Source organism: Mus musculus, chromosome 11 (assembly GCF_000001635.26).
Source record: "Mus musculus strain C57BL/6J chromosome 11, GRCm38.p6 C57BL/6J".
NCBI lineage: Eukaryota > Metazoa > Chordata > Mammalia > Rodentia > Muridae > Mus > Mus musculus.
Window position 1 is genome coordinate 46,727,466 of NC_000077.6, and position 12,356 is coordinate 46,739,821.

The 12,356-nt window shown below is 44.5% G+C and overlaps 1 pseudogene across 1 annotated transcript; it reads left to right on the top strand.

Moving 5' to 3' along the window:
- The first annotated feature begins 332 nt into the window (after nucleotides 1–332).
- On the top strand, nucleotides 333–1,238 carry Gm12174 (annotated as a pseudogene). The gene has a single exon (XR_141051.5). The product of XR_141051.5 is annotated as a predicted gene 12174 (transcript).
- Nucleotides 1,239–12,356: the final 11,118 nt, after the last annotated feature.

Below are 12,356 nucleotides of genomic sequence, written 5' to 3' on the forward strand. Positions count from 1 at the left end.
CGGTTGTCTGGATCCGAAGATGGCGCCGCCTCAGAAGCTCTGTGGTTCTCGCCAGGAAGGTGGCCAGTTGTCAGGAAGGTGGCCGGTTGTCTGGAGCCGAAGATGGCGCCACATCAGAAGCTCTGTGGCTCTCGCCTGTCCCAGAAACGGCTGGCCTCTGTATTCCACACCGTCACCCGTGCAGCCTGCCCTCCGCGGAGTCCCGGAGCCAAGGAGGCTCCCGCCGGGGCCTGAGGCACAAACTTCTGGGGCCGGGTGGACCCCTGTGCACTCACCAGGAAGGTGGCCGGTTGTCAAATGCTTATATTTTTACAAGAATATTTCTTGGCTCTCTTCTTTTCCGGCTGGAACCATGGAGGCTGTTCCAGAGAAGAAAAAGAAGGTTGCCACTGTGCCAGGAACCCTTAAGAAAAAGGTTCCTGCTGGGCCAAAAACTCTCAAGAAAAAGGTTCCCTCTGTGCCAGAAACCCTCAAGAAAAAGCGAAGGAATTTCGCAGAGTTGAAGGTGAAGCGCCTGAGGAAGAAGTTTGCCCTGAAGACACTTTGAAAGGCAAGGAGGAAGCTCATCTATGAGAAGGCAAAACACTATCACAAGGAGTACAGGCAGATGTACCGCACTGAGATTCGGATGGCCAGGATGGCAAGGAAAGCTGGCAACTTCTATGTGCCCGCAGAACCAAAGCTGGCCTTTGTCATCAGAATCCGAGGTATCAATGGAGTAAGCCCAAAGGTTCGTAAGGTTCTGCAGCTCCTTCGTCTTCGACAGATCTTCAATGGCACCTTTGTTAAGCTCAACAAGGCTTCAATTAACATGCTGCAGATTGTGGAACCATACATTGCATGGGGGTACCCCAACCTGAAGTCAGTAAACGAGCTCATCTACAATCGCGGCTACGGCAAAATCAACAAGAAGCGGATTGCCTTGACAGATAATTCCTTGATTGCTCGGTCTCTTGGTAAGTTTGGCATCATCTGCATGGAGGATCTAATTCATGAGATCTATATAGTTGGGAAACGCTTCAAGGAAGCAAATAACTTCCTGTGGCCCTTCAAGTTATCTTCCCCACGAGGTGGGATGAAGAAAAAGACAACTCACTTTGTAGAAGGTGGAGATGCTGGCAACAGGGAAGACCAGATAAACAGGCTTATTAGACGGATGAACTAAGGTGTCACCCATTGTATTTTTGTAATCTGGTCAGTTAATAAACAGTCACAGCTTGGCAAATTGAAAAAAAAAAGAATATTTCTTGCAGCCATATTTGAAAGACAGAGAAAATGTACACATACATTTTTTTCCTTTGAGACTACATATTTGCTTGTGATAGATAGATCATAGATGATAGATAGATAGATAGATAGATAGATAGATAGATAGATAGATAGAATTAACCAAAAGAAGAAGAGCATGAAGAAGAGGATGAAGATGAGGATAGGGAGGAGGATGGGGAGGAGGAAGAAGAAAAAGAAGAAGGAGGGGGAGGGGGTGTGGGGGAGGAGGAGAAGGAACAGGAGCAGCAGCAGCAGCAGCAGCAGCAGCAGCAGCAGCAGCAGCAGCAGCAGCAGAAGAAGAAGAAGAAGAAGAAGAAGAAGAAGAAGAAGAAGAAGAAGAAGAAGAAGAAGAAGAAGAAGAAGAAGAAGAAGAATTTACACTGTGCATTTATTTAGGATTAGACAGATGTCTGATGGAAGGTGTACTGTGGGTACAAGCATGTTCTTGCGATATCTTTTTTTTTTTTTTCTGGGCTGGGATCTCTCTCTCATGGCTGAATCTCAAGCTGGGTGGGTCACTGGTTGGCTATTCCTCAATTTATGCTCCATCTCTACCCCTGCACATCTTGTAGGCAGGAAAAGTTATGGGTTTAAGGCTTTGTGGTTGGGTTGGTGTTCCCATCCCTCCATTGGACGTCTTGCCTGGTTTCAGGAGGTAGCTGTTTCAGGTTTCATATCCCCTATTGCTAGGAGTTAGGGTCACCCATAGATTCCTTAGGAGTTTCCATTGTCCTAGGTTACTAGCTCATCCCAGACATGAACATCTTCTCTTTTTTTAATATTTTTTATTATATATTTTTCTCAATTACATTTCCAATGCTATCCCAAAAGTCCCCCATACCCTCCCCCCCCCACTTGGGAAAGAAGCAGCAAGAATAGTATGAAATGTCAGATTTTGAAGTGTTTCCCTGAAATTCCAGGCTGATGAGGCTGCTGCATGTGTTGCAGGGATTGTTAGCCTGAGGAGGACGGATGATACCACTATTGGAAGGAACAGTGAAAACTGCAGAGACCTTCACTGAGGCCTCGAGCAGATGGGCCTTACAGCCTCTCACCATGCGCACTGAAACCTGCTACCACAGCTCAGTCAGCATCAGGGCCAGAGAGTTTGGCCAAGGACTCCGTGGTGAACTCTGGCATGAGGAAACTGGGAGGGCAGGAGGAGACAGATCTTTGTGAGTTCGAAGTTAGCCTGATCTGTATAATGAAGTTAACTTGGTTTGCCTAGAGAGTTTGACATAGTAAGACACTACCGAGAGAGAGAGAGAGAGAGAGAGAGAGAGAGAGAGAGAGAGAGAGAGAGAGGGAGGGAGGGAGAGAGAGAGAGAGAGAGAGAGAGAGAGAGAGAGAGAGAGGAAGAAGTAGAAGAGGAGGAGGAGGAAGAGGAGGAGGAAGAAAAGGAGGAGTGGAAAGGAGGGGAGGGGAGTGGAGAAGAGGGGAGGGGAGGAGAGGGGAGGGGAGGGGAGGGAAGGGGAGGAGAGGGGAGGAGGAGAAATAAAATATTGTTTCAGGCCTAAAGCTCTTCCTTGAGCTTACTCATACAATTCTTCAGCAAAGGGGGCAAATACAAAGTATTTGTACAATAGGACTGTTTCCTATATTTTTGTTGTAATAATGGATTTCTGCATCAGTTTCTTCTTGGTGGTGGGGAGGTTGATAATGGAGGGAATTAGATGGGGTCTTTTTTTTTTTAATTAGGTACTTTCTTCATTCACATCTCCAGTGCTATCCCAAAAGTCCCCCCCCCCCCACTCCCACTTCCCAGCCTTGGCGTTCCGATGCACTGAGGCATATAAAGTCTGCACGACCAATGGGCCTCTCTTTCCACTGATGGCCGACCAGGCCATCTTCTGATACATATGCTGCTAGAGACACGAGCTCTGGGGGGCACTGGTTAGTTCATATTGTTGTTCTACCCATAGGGTTGCAGATGCCCTCAGCTCCTCGGGTACTCTCTCTAGCTCCTCCATTGGGAGCCCTGTGATCTATCCAATAGCTGACTGTGAGCATCCACTTTTGTGTTTGCCAGGCCCAGACGGGGTCTTTATTTTTAAAGATTTATTTATTTATTATATGTAAGTACACTGTAGCTGTCCTCAGACACTCCAGAAGAGGGCACCAGATCTCATTATGGATGGTTGGGAGCCACCATGTGGTTGCTGGGAATTGAACTCAGGATCCTCGAAAGAGCAATCAGTGCTCTTAACCGCTGAGCAGTCTCTCCAGCCCTAGACGTGGTCTTATGTAACCAGTTTTTGATTGTTGTTGTTTGTTTGGTTGGTTTTCTTGAATTTCTAATGTAGGAAAGATGATTTTGACCTCTGGTTCTTCCTGCTTCTACCCACCATGGTTGTGGCCATGTGTGCATTGCCATGAAGAGGGGGAACAACTTCTTTCTTCCTTTCTTTCTTTTCTCCTAGGTAGGGTCTTACTATGTTAAACTCTCTAGGTAGATGAAGTAACCTCTTCATTATACAGACCAGGCTACCTTCAAACTCAAAAAGATCTGTCTTCTCCTGCCTTTCCTGTTTCCTCATGCGAAAGTTGACCACGAGTTCTTGGCCAAACTCTCTGGCCCTGGTGCTGACTGAGCTGTGATAACAGGAAGGTTCTAGTGCTCATGGTGAGGGGTTTTAAGGCCTGTCTGCTCCAGGCCTCAGTGAAGGTTTCTGCAGTTTTCACTGCCCCTTCCAACAGTGACATCAACCATCTTCCTCAGGCTAAAAATCTCTGCCACACACACACAGCAGCCTCATCATCCTGGAATTTCAGGAAAGACTATGAAGTCTGACATTTCACACTGTTCTTTTTGTTTTTGTTTGGTTTTTCGAGACAGGGTTTCTCTGTATAGTCCTGGCTGTCCTGGAACTCACTTTGTAGACCAGGCTGGCCTTGAACTCAGATATCCTCCTGCTTCTGCCTCCCGAGTGCTGGGATTAAAGGCGGGCGCCACCATGCCCGGCATTCCACACTGTTCTTGCTGCTTCTTTCCAGTCAAGGGGTCACAAGGACACTCTGGGCGGGGCAGCCAGCCTGAAGCTAATTGCTTGACAGTAGCCTGGGAAGATTCAGATCTTGTTGGATGGTTTTTATTTCCCTTGTTATTGTTCAACTTTTTGTCCTGAAATTATTTGCATTGTCAGCAAAATCACGTGTCTCTGTAGTCATACAGTTTCCTCTAATGTCCGCAGCGAACACACCATGGAATCTTGATCAAAATGAAGAGAGTGGCATGGCCCTGTGAACTGAGCCGTGTTCCTTACTGGGAGTCCTGAGATTGATTCCTCGAGTTTGACTGCTTTAGCTGGGTGTGGTTGCTCATGATTATAATTCTAGCACATGGGTATAGTTCCAGCACTAGGCTGGGAGATTGCTAGTATAATGTCAGTATATAGTATATAGTCTACATAGCAAGAACCTGTGTCAGAAAACCAGTGGTGGTAATGCTACTTAGTGGTAGCATGCTTGCCTCGCGTGTGCAAAGACTTGGTTTTGATTTCCAGCACTAAAAAGAAAAATCAAATTGAAAAGTGTATAGTACAGGGTCTGAATGGATGGCTCAGAAGTTAAGAGCTCTTGATGCTCTTCCAGAAGATCTAAGCTTGGTACCCAGCACCGCTGTTAGACATCCAACAATTGCCTGTAATTCCTGCTTTGAGGGATTCCATCTTTTTCTGGTCTTTGGGAGGGGGGGTGAGGGTCTCAGGATTGTACATCAAGTGAATGTGGGTACACACACACACACACACACACACACACACACAGGAGAGAGAGAGAGAGAAAACACAAATATATATACATAAAAAGAAATATGTAAATAAATAAGAACAAAGACTGTGCTAATCTATACCAAAATTGTATTAAAATTAATATATTAACTATGTATTTATTATATTAAAAATTAACATAAAATATAGCAGAAAAGATGAGCATTGTGTTGCATATTTAAAATCTAGTTATTTGTACACAGAGGCAGAAATGTCATAGTTTAAGGTCAGCCTTGGCTACATTGAGAGTTCTAGGCTAGCCCAGGCTACATGAGATGTCGTTCAAAACGAATAACAAGAACAAGAAACTTCAGTCAACCAAACAGAAATGCAGTAGAGTTTAAGTTTACATTGTTTTACCCTTCCCCCCACCCTCCTCACATTCTCTGTCATTCCCATTTATCACTCCCACAGCCCAGGGGCCATCTGTGTAATGGCTTTGTACTTCTAGACTGGCACTCTCCAGCTCTAATGCAATGAGAACTACATAGGCAGTTTTTATTTCTCTACTATCCATATTTAAAAGAAACAAAGAAGACAGGGCTTGCTACATGGCTCGGTAGTTCAAAGCGTTTGCTGTACAATCCTGAGCCTCAGATTTGTAGATCCCGGCACCCCCAAAACAAACAAGATGTCATGCATGCACCTGTGACTCCAGCTCAGAGAGGGTCAGAGACAGAAGGCTCACTGGATGATGATGCTCACGTTAATTATTTTATTTATTTTACTTTTAGGTAGGTTCTCACTATGTAGCCCTGGATGACCTCAGATGTAGACCAGGCTGGCCTTGAACTCACGGAGATCCATCTGCCTGTGTCACTGATACGACATCTGCAGTTTATGGTCAGATGTTTGGTTATTTCCTCGGAGTCAGCTCTGACAGAGCCAAACCCTTACACAGCTCAGTCAGTGCAGCTCAGTTGTGCACTGAACTTGTTCACACAGCTTTTCATTAAAGGGGACCAGTTATAATGAGCAATTTTCTACATGCTTGTTCTCATGACGGATTTTTACATCAGATCTCAAGACCAGACCATGTCTCATAGGAATAGGCAGAGTGATTGAAGAGGATACCAGATGCCCTCTTCTGGACAGCATGCGCATGTACAGGTTCCTATACAAAGAGGCACCATGCCCTCCCCCCCATGCATTTTTAAGATAAGAATTCACTTGCCTTAACGAAATGCACTGGCAGTACTATTGTGTCAATGTGGAATAGGAAGAAAAATCACTAAGGAGGGTTCATCCTCTTTCTTTGTAAGTCTTAGGAATTCAGTGTGTATTTTCCATGTGTTACACAACAATATGCTCAGGGGCTGGAGAGGTGGCTCAGCAGTTAAGAGCACTGACTGCTCTTCCACAGGTCCTGAGTTCAAATCCCAGCAACCACATGGTGGCTCACAACCATCTGTAATGAGATCTGACTCCCTCTTCTGGTGTGTCTGAAGATAGCTACAGTGTACTTACATATAATAATAAATAACTCTTAAAAAAAAAAAAAAAGATGCTCAGTAGCCATGGGAGTATGGTGACTCCCTCTTCTGGTGTGTCTGAAGATAGCTACAGTGTACTTACATATAATAATAAATAAATCTTAAAAAAAAAAAGCTCAGTAGCCATGGGAGTATGGGTTAGTTCCTGTGACAACTGTACAGCTCCCATAAGGCATTGTTTCTCTACCAACTCCTAAAGTATTGCATATTTTAACGTTCATTTATTTATTTGTTTATTTTTGTCTTGGATAACACACTTTATTTAGGTGGATTTGTAGTGTTAGGTGGAACAAATAAATGCATGTGCTCTGTTAAACCATCTCATATAAAGAAGTAGTTTTTTTTTGTTGTTGATTTTTTTTTTTTGTTTTGCTTTATTTTGTTTCAAATGTGAATGCAAGAAATAGCCTTTAAAACAAAACCCCTATGGGCATTACTGTGCTGTAAAGGTATAGAGTTCTATGTGAAAAATTGTGTCAAAAGAATGGCACATGGTGAGCTGTGAGAGAGGGGAACTGTGAGAGAGGCTCCGAAAAAAATAAAAGGAGAGAGAGAGAGAGAGAGAGAGAGAGAGAGAGAGAGAGAGAGAGAGAGAGAGAGAGCCTTTTACCTCAGGTGCATTTTGTTCCCTGGATGGCTCTTGGATGTGATTTCATGCCTACTGTGTTAAACATTTACATTACATGTTCATTTCTGTGGGATGTCAGAACACAGCTGTAGAACCCAATCTGGTCAGTGTACCCTGAATCTGGATATGGCCTCCTGCCTCGTTTTCATGCCTTCCCAGATATAATCTATAGTACATGCCAGGCACTTGTGTTTAAATTGGTCTGTCCTAAGAAAGTCCTGGGAAAGGGCTGCTCTGTTAATGATTAGTGTGTGCTTACTGACATTTATTGACATGATTTTTTTTGATTCTGATTTTTTTTTTAACTCAAGCAACCTTCCTTGGATCATTGCTCTCTTTGTTACATTGGTGTGTGAGTGTACAGAGAAACTGAAGGAAGGCTGTCTACAGCATCAGACTGTAAGCCGCCCCATTCTTTCAGGTCCTCGAATCCCAGGTCCAGCAGACAAGATCGACACAGGTCGAAGTCAGCAGATGTGTCAAAAAGTGTGATCTTACTTAGGATACTGTGAGTATAAAACAATTAACATTTTAAAAATCACATCAGTAAGTGTGCAGCTGCACTCATTGGTTTTAGTCAGCACCACAACTGGAGACTCCTGGGAAGAGGCAGCCTTGACTGAGGATTGGCCTGCAGGCCTGATTCTGGGCATTGATTACTGATTGATGTGGGAGGGTCCAGTCCACTGTGGGTGGTGCCAGGCTGGGCAGGTGGTCTCCTGTTGTATAAACAGGCAGGCTGAGCAAGCCAGTAAGCAGCCTGCCTTCATGTCTTAGCTCTGTCCTGGCTGAGCTCCTGCCCCTTTCCTCTCTATGGCAGAGTGTCCTCAGGATGTTCAGGAAAGTCAAATAAACCCACTCAGCCCAAACTGCTCCTGAGCACTGTGTTCATCTGTTAGCAACAGAAAGCGAGCTGGGATAAGAGCCAAGTGTCCACTCTCTATTACAAGGCAACTGTTCAAACAAAGAAACAAAACATAACTGTATGTGTGAGACAGGCTCTCATGTAGCTCAGGCTGGCCTTGAACTCCCTACATAGGCAGGCAGTGCTGACCCTTGAACTTGTTATTTCACCCCCACCTTCCAAGCCCTGACCCTGCAGGTGTGAGCCACCATGCTGAGTGTGAAACCCAGGCCTTGGTCCAGGCCAGGCAAACACTCACCTGAGTTACATCCTCAGTCCCTAGGAAATTCCATTTTGATTCCAGCACAGGCCCTTCAGAGTGGGTTTTGCTGTTTAATTCGGCTGAAGAATTTAGTTAGGCTGGTGTGAGGTACACACCCTCAATCCAGCAGTCAGGAGACTGGGGCCTGAGGAGCAGAGCTGGAGACAATCAAACCAATCAAAGCCCGAACACAGTAAGCAAACCATAGAGGCCAAGCAGTTCTCACCAGTTTTCTGTTGGAATCCCAGTGATTTTTATCCTCATTCTCCTCTCCCCTTCTAGCAATCAGTGTCCAGCCTGGGGCCTCTCCTCACTCTTGCTCTCCTCGCAGTCCATTCTCCTCCTGTGACAGCCCAAGTGGTCCACTTTCTGTGATTATCAGAAGGCTCCCCCTGCTGTGTTGTTCAGGTCCCTTCAGTCACTGCCTGGAGGGACTGCCTCTCTCCTGCTTTTGCCAGCCCCTCCTTGTCCTCTCTGTTTCAGCCACACTGCCTTCCTGTCTGCTTCTAGGATAGCCTGAGTTCTCCCGGTCCCTGCACCTATTCCAAGGCTAGTCCCTTTCCTAGAACACTTGTCTCTGATGGCCATTGGAGCTTCTTCATAACTTTCATTCTCTGGCTTACATTTGTTGTCCAGAAAACAACTCTCTTGTTTGTACTCAGTTTATTTCTTGGATAATTTATCCCAGTTAAACTCTTACCTATAGTGTGAACTCTAATATGCCACACCTTAGGATCCTACAGGATGTTTGACCCATAATTGGCACAGAGTGAGCTGGGCACTGTGATGGGAAGGACAAGCACAGGCCTGATTCATTGCCATCCCATGAAGGACGGGGCAGGAGAACTGGCTCAGTGGTTATTGATAGGTTATTTCTCCTCCAGTGAAATGACCAGTTCAAACCAGATTAGATTATAAAGCCAGATTTACTGGAAAGCTGCTCTCTGGAGAGTGGGGGGAGGGGGAAGAGAAAGAGAGAGAGGGCCCATGTGCAGAGAGGGAGAAGAACAGAAGAGAGAGAGAGAGAGAGACCAAAGTATTTGATTTATATGAAGGAGCCTCTGGGGCAAGGGCAGCCTAGCCCCTTGGCTGGGAAGTTCAGGGCAGGGTATGCCAGGTAGGGACTGAGTGATGGTGGGAGAACCTGGAGGCCAGGTCTGCTTTGAGATGCAAAATGTGCACATCTGTCACTCGACCATGGTCTATAACCAGTTAGGAGTTCTGGTCTTCCAGAGAATCAAATACTACTGCCCCCACGGTGGCTCTGGTCTCTGTGGATGCATAACTTCCTTTCCGGCTTCCTCTGGCACCAGGCATGCGTGTGGTGCACATACATCTGGGTGGGGAAAATAGCTACACACACAAAAAGAAAACTGTTTTTAAAAGAAAGGGAAAACTATTCATGAGTTTTTCTTTCAAGGAAGTCAGACTGCAGTAGGAAAGTTTCATCGCCAAGCAAAGTATTTCAGCAAAGCAAACTGAGCACGGAGCAGACATGTTGCCACTACATTCCGAAGGACACTAGGAAGGCGTTCTTTTGACCATGTCTTTTGTTTTTCTCCCACTGTAGAAATAGAAATTTTTAGTGTTATGTTATCTTAATTAGTTCTACAAAATTCAAGTGACTCTTGCTGCACAGAGATGGCCCAATGGATCAGGTGTTCCATAAGTAGGAATTGGTGGCTTCATGAACTACCGCCTGTGGCCGAGCCTAATTTCCACCCGTGGTGTCTTAATATGTTACTTGGTAAAGGAAAAAGTATTTCTTAGTGTAGCATTTGTGTGCTTGTAGCCTCCTATCCTTCCACATGCTTGGTGATGTCCTTCCAGGACAATCTGTCTTACTAAAAGAAGAAGGAAGAAAAGAAAGAAAGAGAGAGAGAAAGAAAGACAGACAGAGAAAAAGAAAGAGTAGTGTAATTAGGCTGAGTAAAATGAAATGTTAATTACAGTACTTTGTAACAATGCATACTTTGGAGATTTGCTATGCGTGTGGGTTTCTTTTTTTCCTTTAAAAAATTATTTACTTTTGATTCTTCTAAGGCAGGAACAGCCATTGGCTCACAGTTTGAGGATATAGCCCTTTATGGCGAAGTCCATGCCGGCAGCAATGTGAGATGTCTGCTGGCATTGCATGCACAGTCGGGAGGCAGAGAGTGATCAACGTTGGTGTTCAGCTGGCTTCCTCTGCTCATTCAGCTCAAGGCTGTGGACTCTTGCTCCCCCCTTGTCTAATTTTATTTACAACATTTAACTTGTGGATGGAGAGATGTGTCTGCAATGCTTGCTGCTCTTCCATTGGATCTGGAATAATTTCCCAGCATCTATGTGGATGGGCTATAATGGCTTGTAACTATCTCCAGGGGATTCAGTGTCCTCTTCTGGCTTCCAAAGGAATGCATACCCATGGCATACACTCATGTACATACACACACACACACACACCACTATTAGACAAATTTAAAAACAAACAAAAGAATCTTTTTAACATACAAATATTAATGAGTCCTTTAAAATACTCAAATGATAACAAAATGACAAATAACAACAAAAAAAATGATACTGCTTCATATGAAGGCTCTGCCATTTCAGCCTGCTTCTCTACAAGAGAGAGCACAATGAAGAGTCTGTGGGGGTTTGTTCATCACGTTTCCACCTCTAGACAAATGTATGCAAAAATGTTGTTATTGTCTCCTGTTCTCACAAAAAGAGGTTCCAGTGGAACTATTTAAATTTTTAAAAAATTATATTTCTTGGAGATATTCTGAAGTCACAAAGTTCCAGTGAATTGTTGACATTCTCTTTGAGCACACATTGTTAATAAGCAGAGTCAACTTTGTTTTAAGTCAGGAGCCCTGACTAGGAAGTTGGCAAAACATAGCACACATTTTAAATAGCTGCTTAAGGGCCGTTCAACTTGGCTTTCAGGGACTCTGGGACATCTTGATTTGAGGGTAGACAGTTCTTTGTAAGATGACCATCCTGGCTGGGATGTAGCTCATTTTTAGTGGACTTGCCAAGCATGCATGAAGTTCTGGGTTGGATCATCAGCACAGCAGAAACCCATAGGTGGTTGCACACACCTGAGATCCTAGCACAAGGGGAAGCAAGAAGATGGGAAGTTGAAAGTCACCCTGGGCTACACAGGAGTTTTAGACTAGCCTGCATTACATAGTGAGACCCTGTGTGTCTTAGTCAGGGTTTCTATTCCCGCACAAACATCATGACCAAGAAGCAAGTTGGGGAAGAAAGGGTTTATTCGGTTTACACTTCCATACTGCTGTTCATCACCCAGGAAGTCAGTACTGGAACTCAAATAGGTCAGAAAGCAGGAGCTGATGCAGAGGCCATGGAGGGATGTTCTTTACTGGCTTGCTTCCCCTGGCTTGCTCAGTCTGCTCTCTTATAGAACCAAGACTACCAGCCCAGAGATGGTCTCACCCACAAGGGGCCTTTCCCCCTTGATCACTAATTGAGAAAATGCCTTACAGTTGGATCTCATGGAGGCATTTCCTCAACTGAAGACTTGTGACATTTCACAGAATAACCTTAAGAACTCCTTGCTTGGTTTACTTAATTATTTATTTGATTTCAAGCTTAGAAGAAGCCCTATGAATTGACCATAACTTCTGGAAGCATTTTGCTTTGAACAATGTAGCATTTTCTAGATGCCAGAACAGAAAATGGTCTTATCCAATTTCCTGTCTTATTTAACTGCCTAACTCTGGAAGCTTCCACAGGTGAGTTAATAAGCCTGAAGGGGGTATCAGGAAAATGGGAAAAGCTCCTCTTCGAAACCTCTCCCTACATTTCTGCAAGCAGAGACTCTAGCTTTGTTTGCTTAAACTGTTCACTATTAGCATGGGCTATGTATAAACATTTTATGAGGGTGATGTTAGCTGAATGTCAGACAAGTGTATATAATTAGTCAGTTTTCACTTCTGCACCACGAGCCTGACTGGGTTCTATTCATATTCTATTCCTCTTTCTGACTTTCAGTTTATTCATCTACAATTAAGAAAGCTGGCCCAGT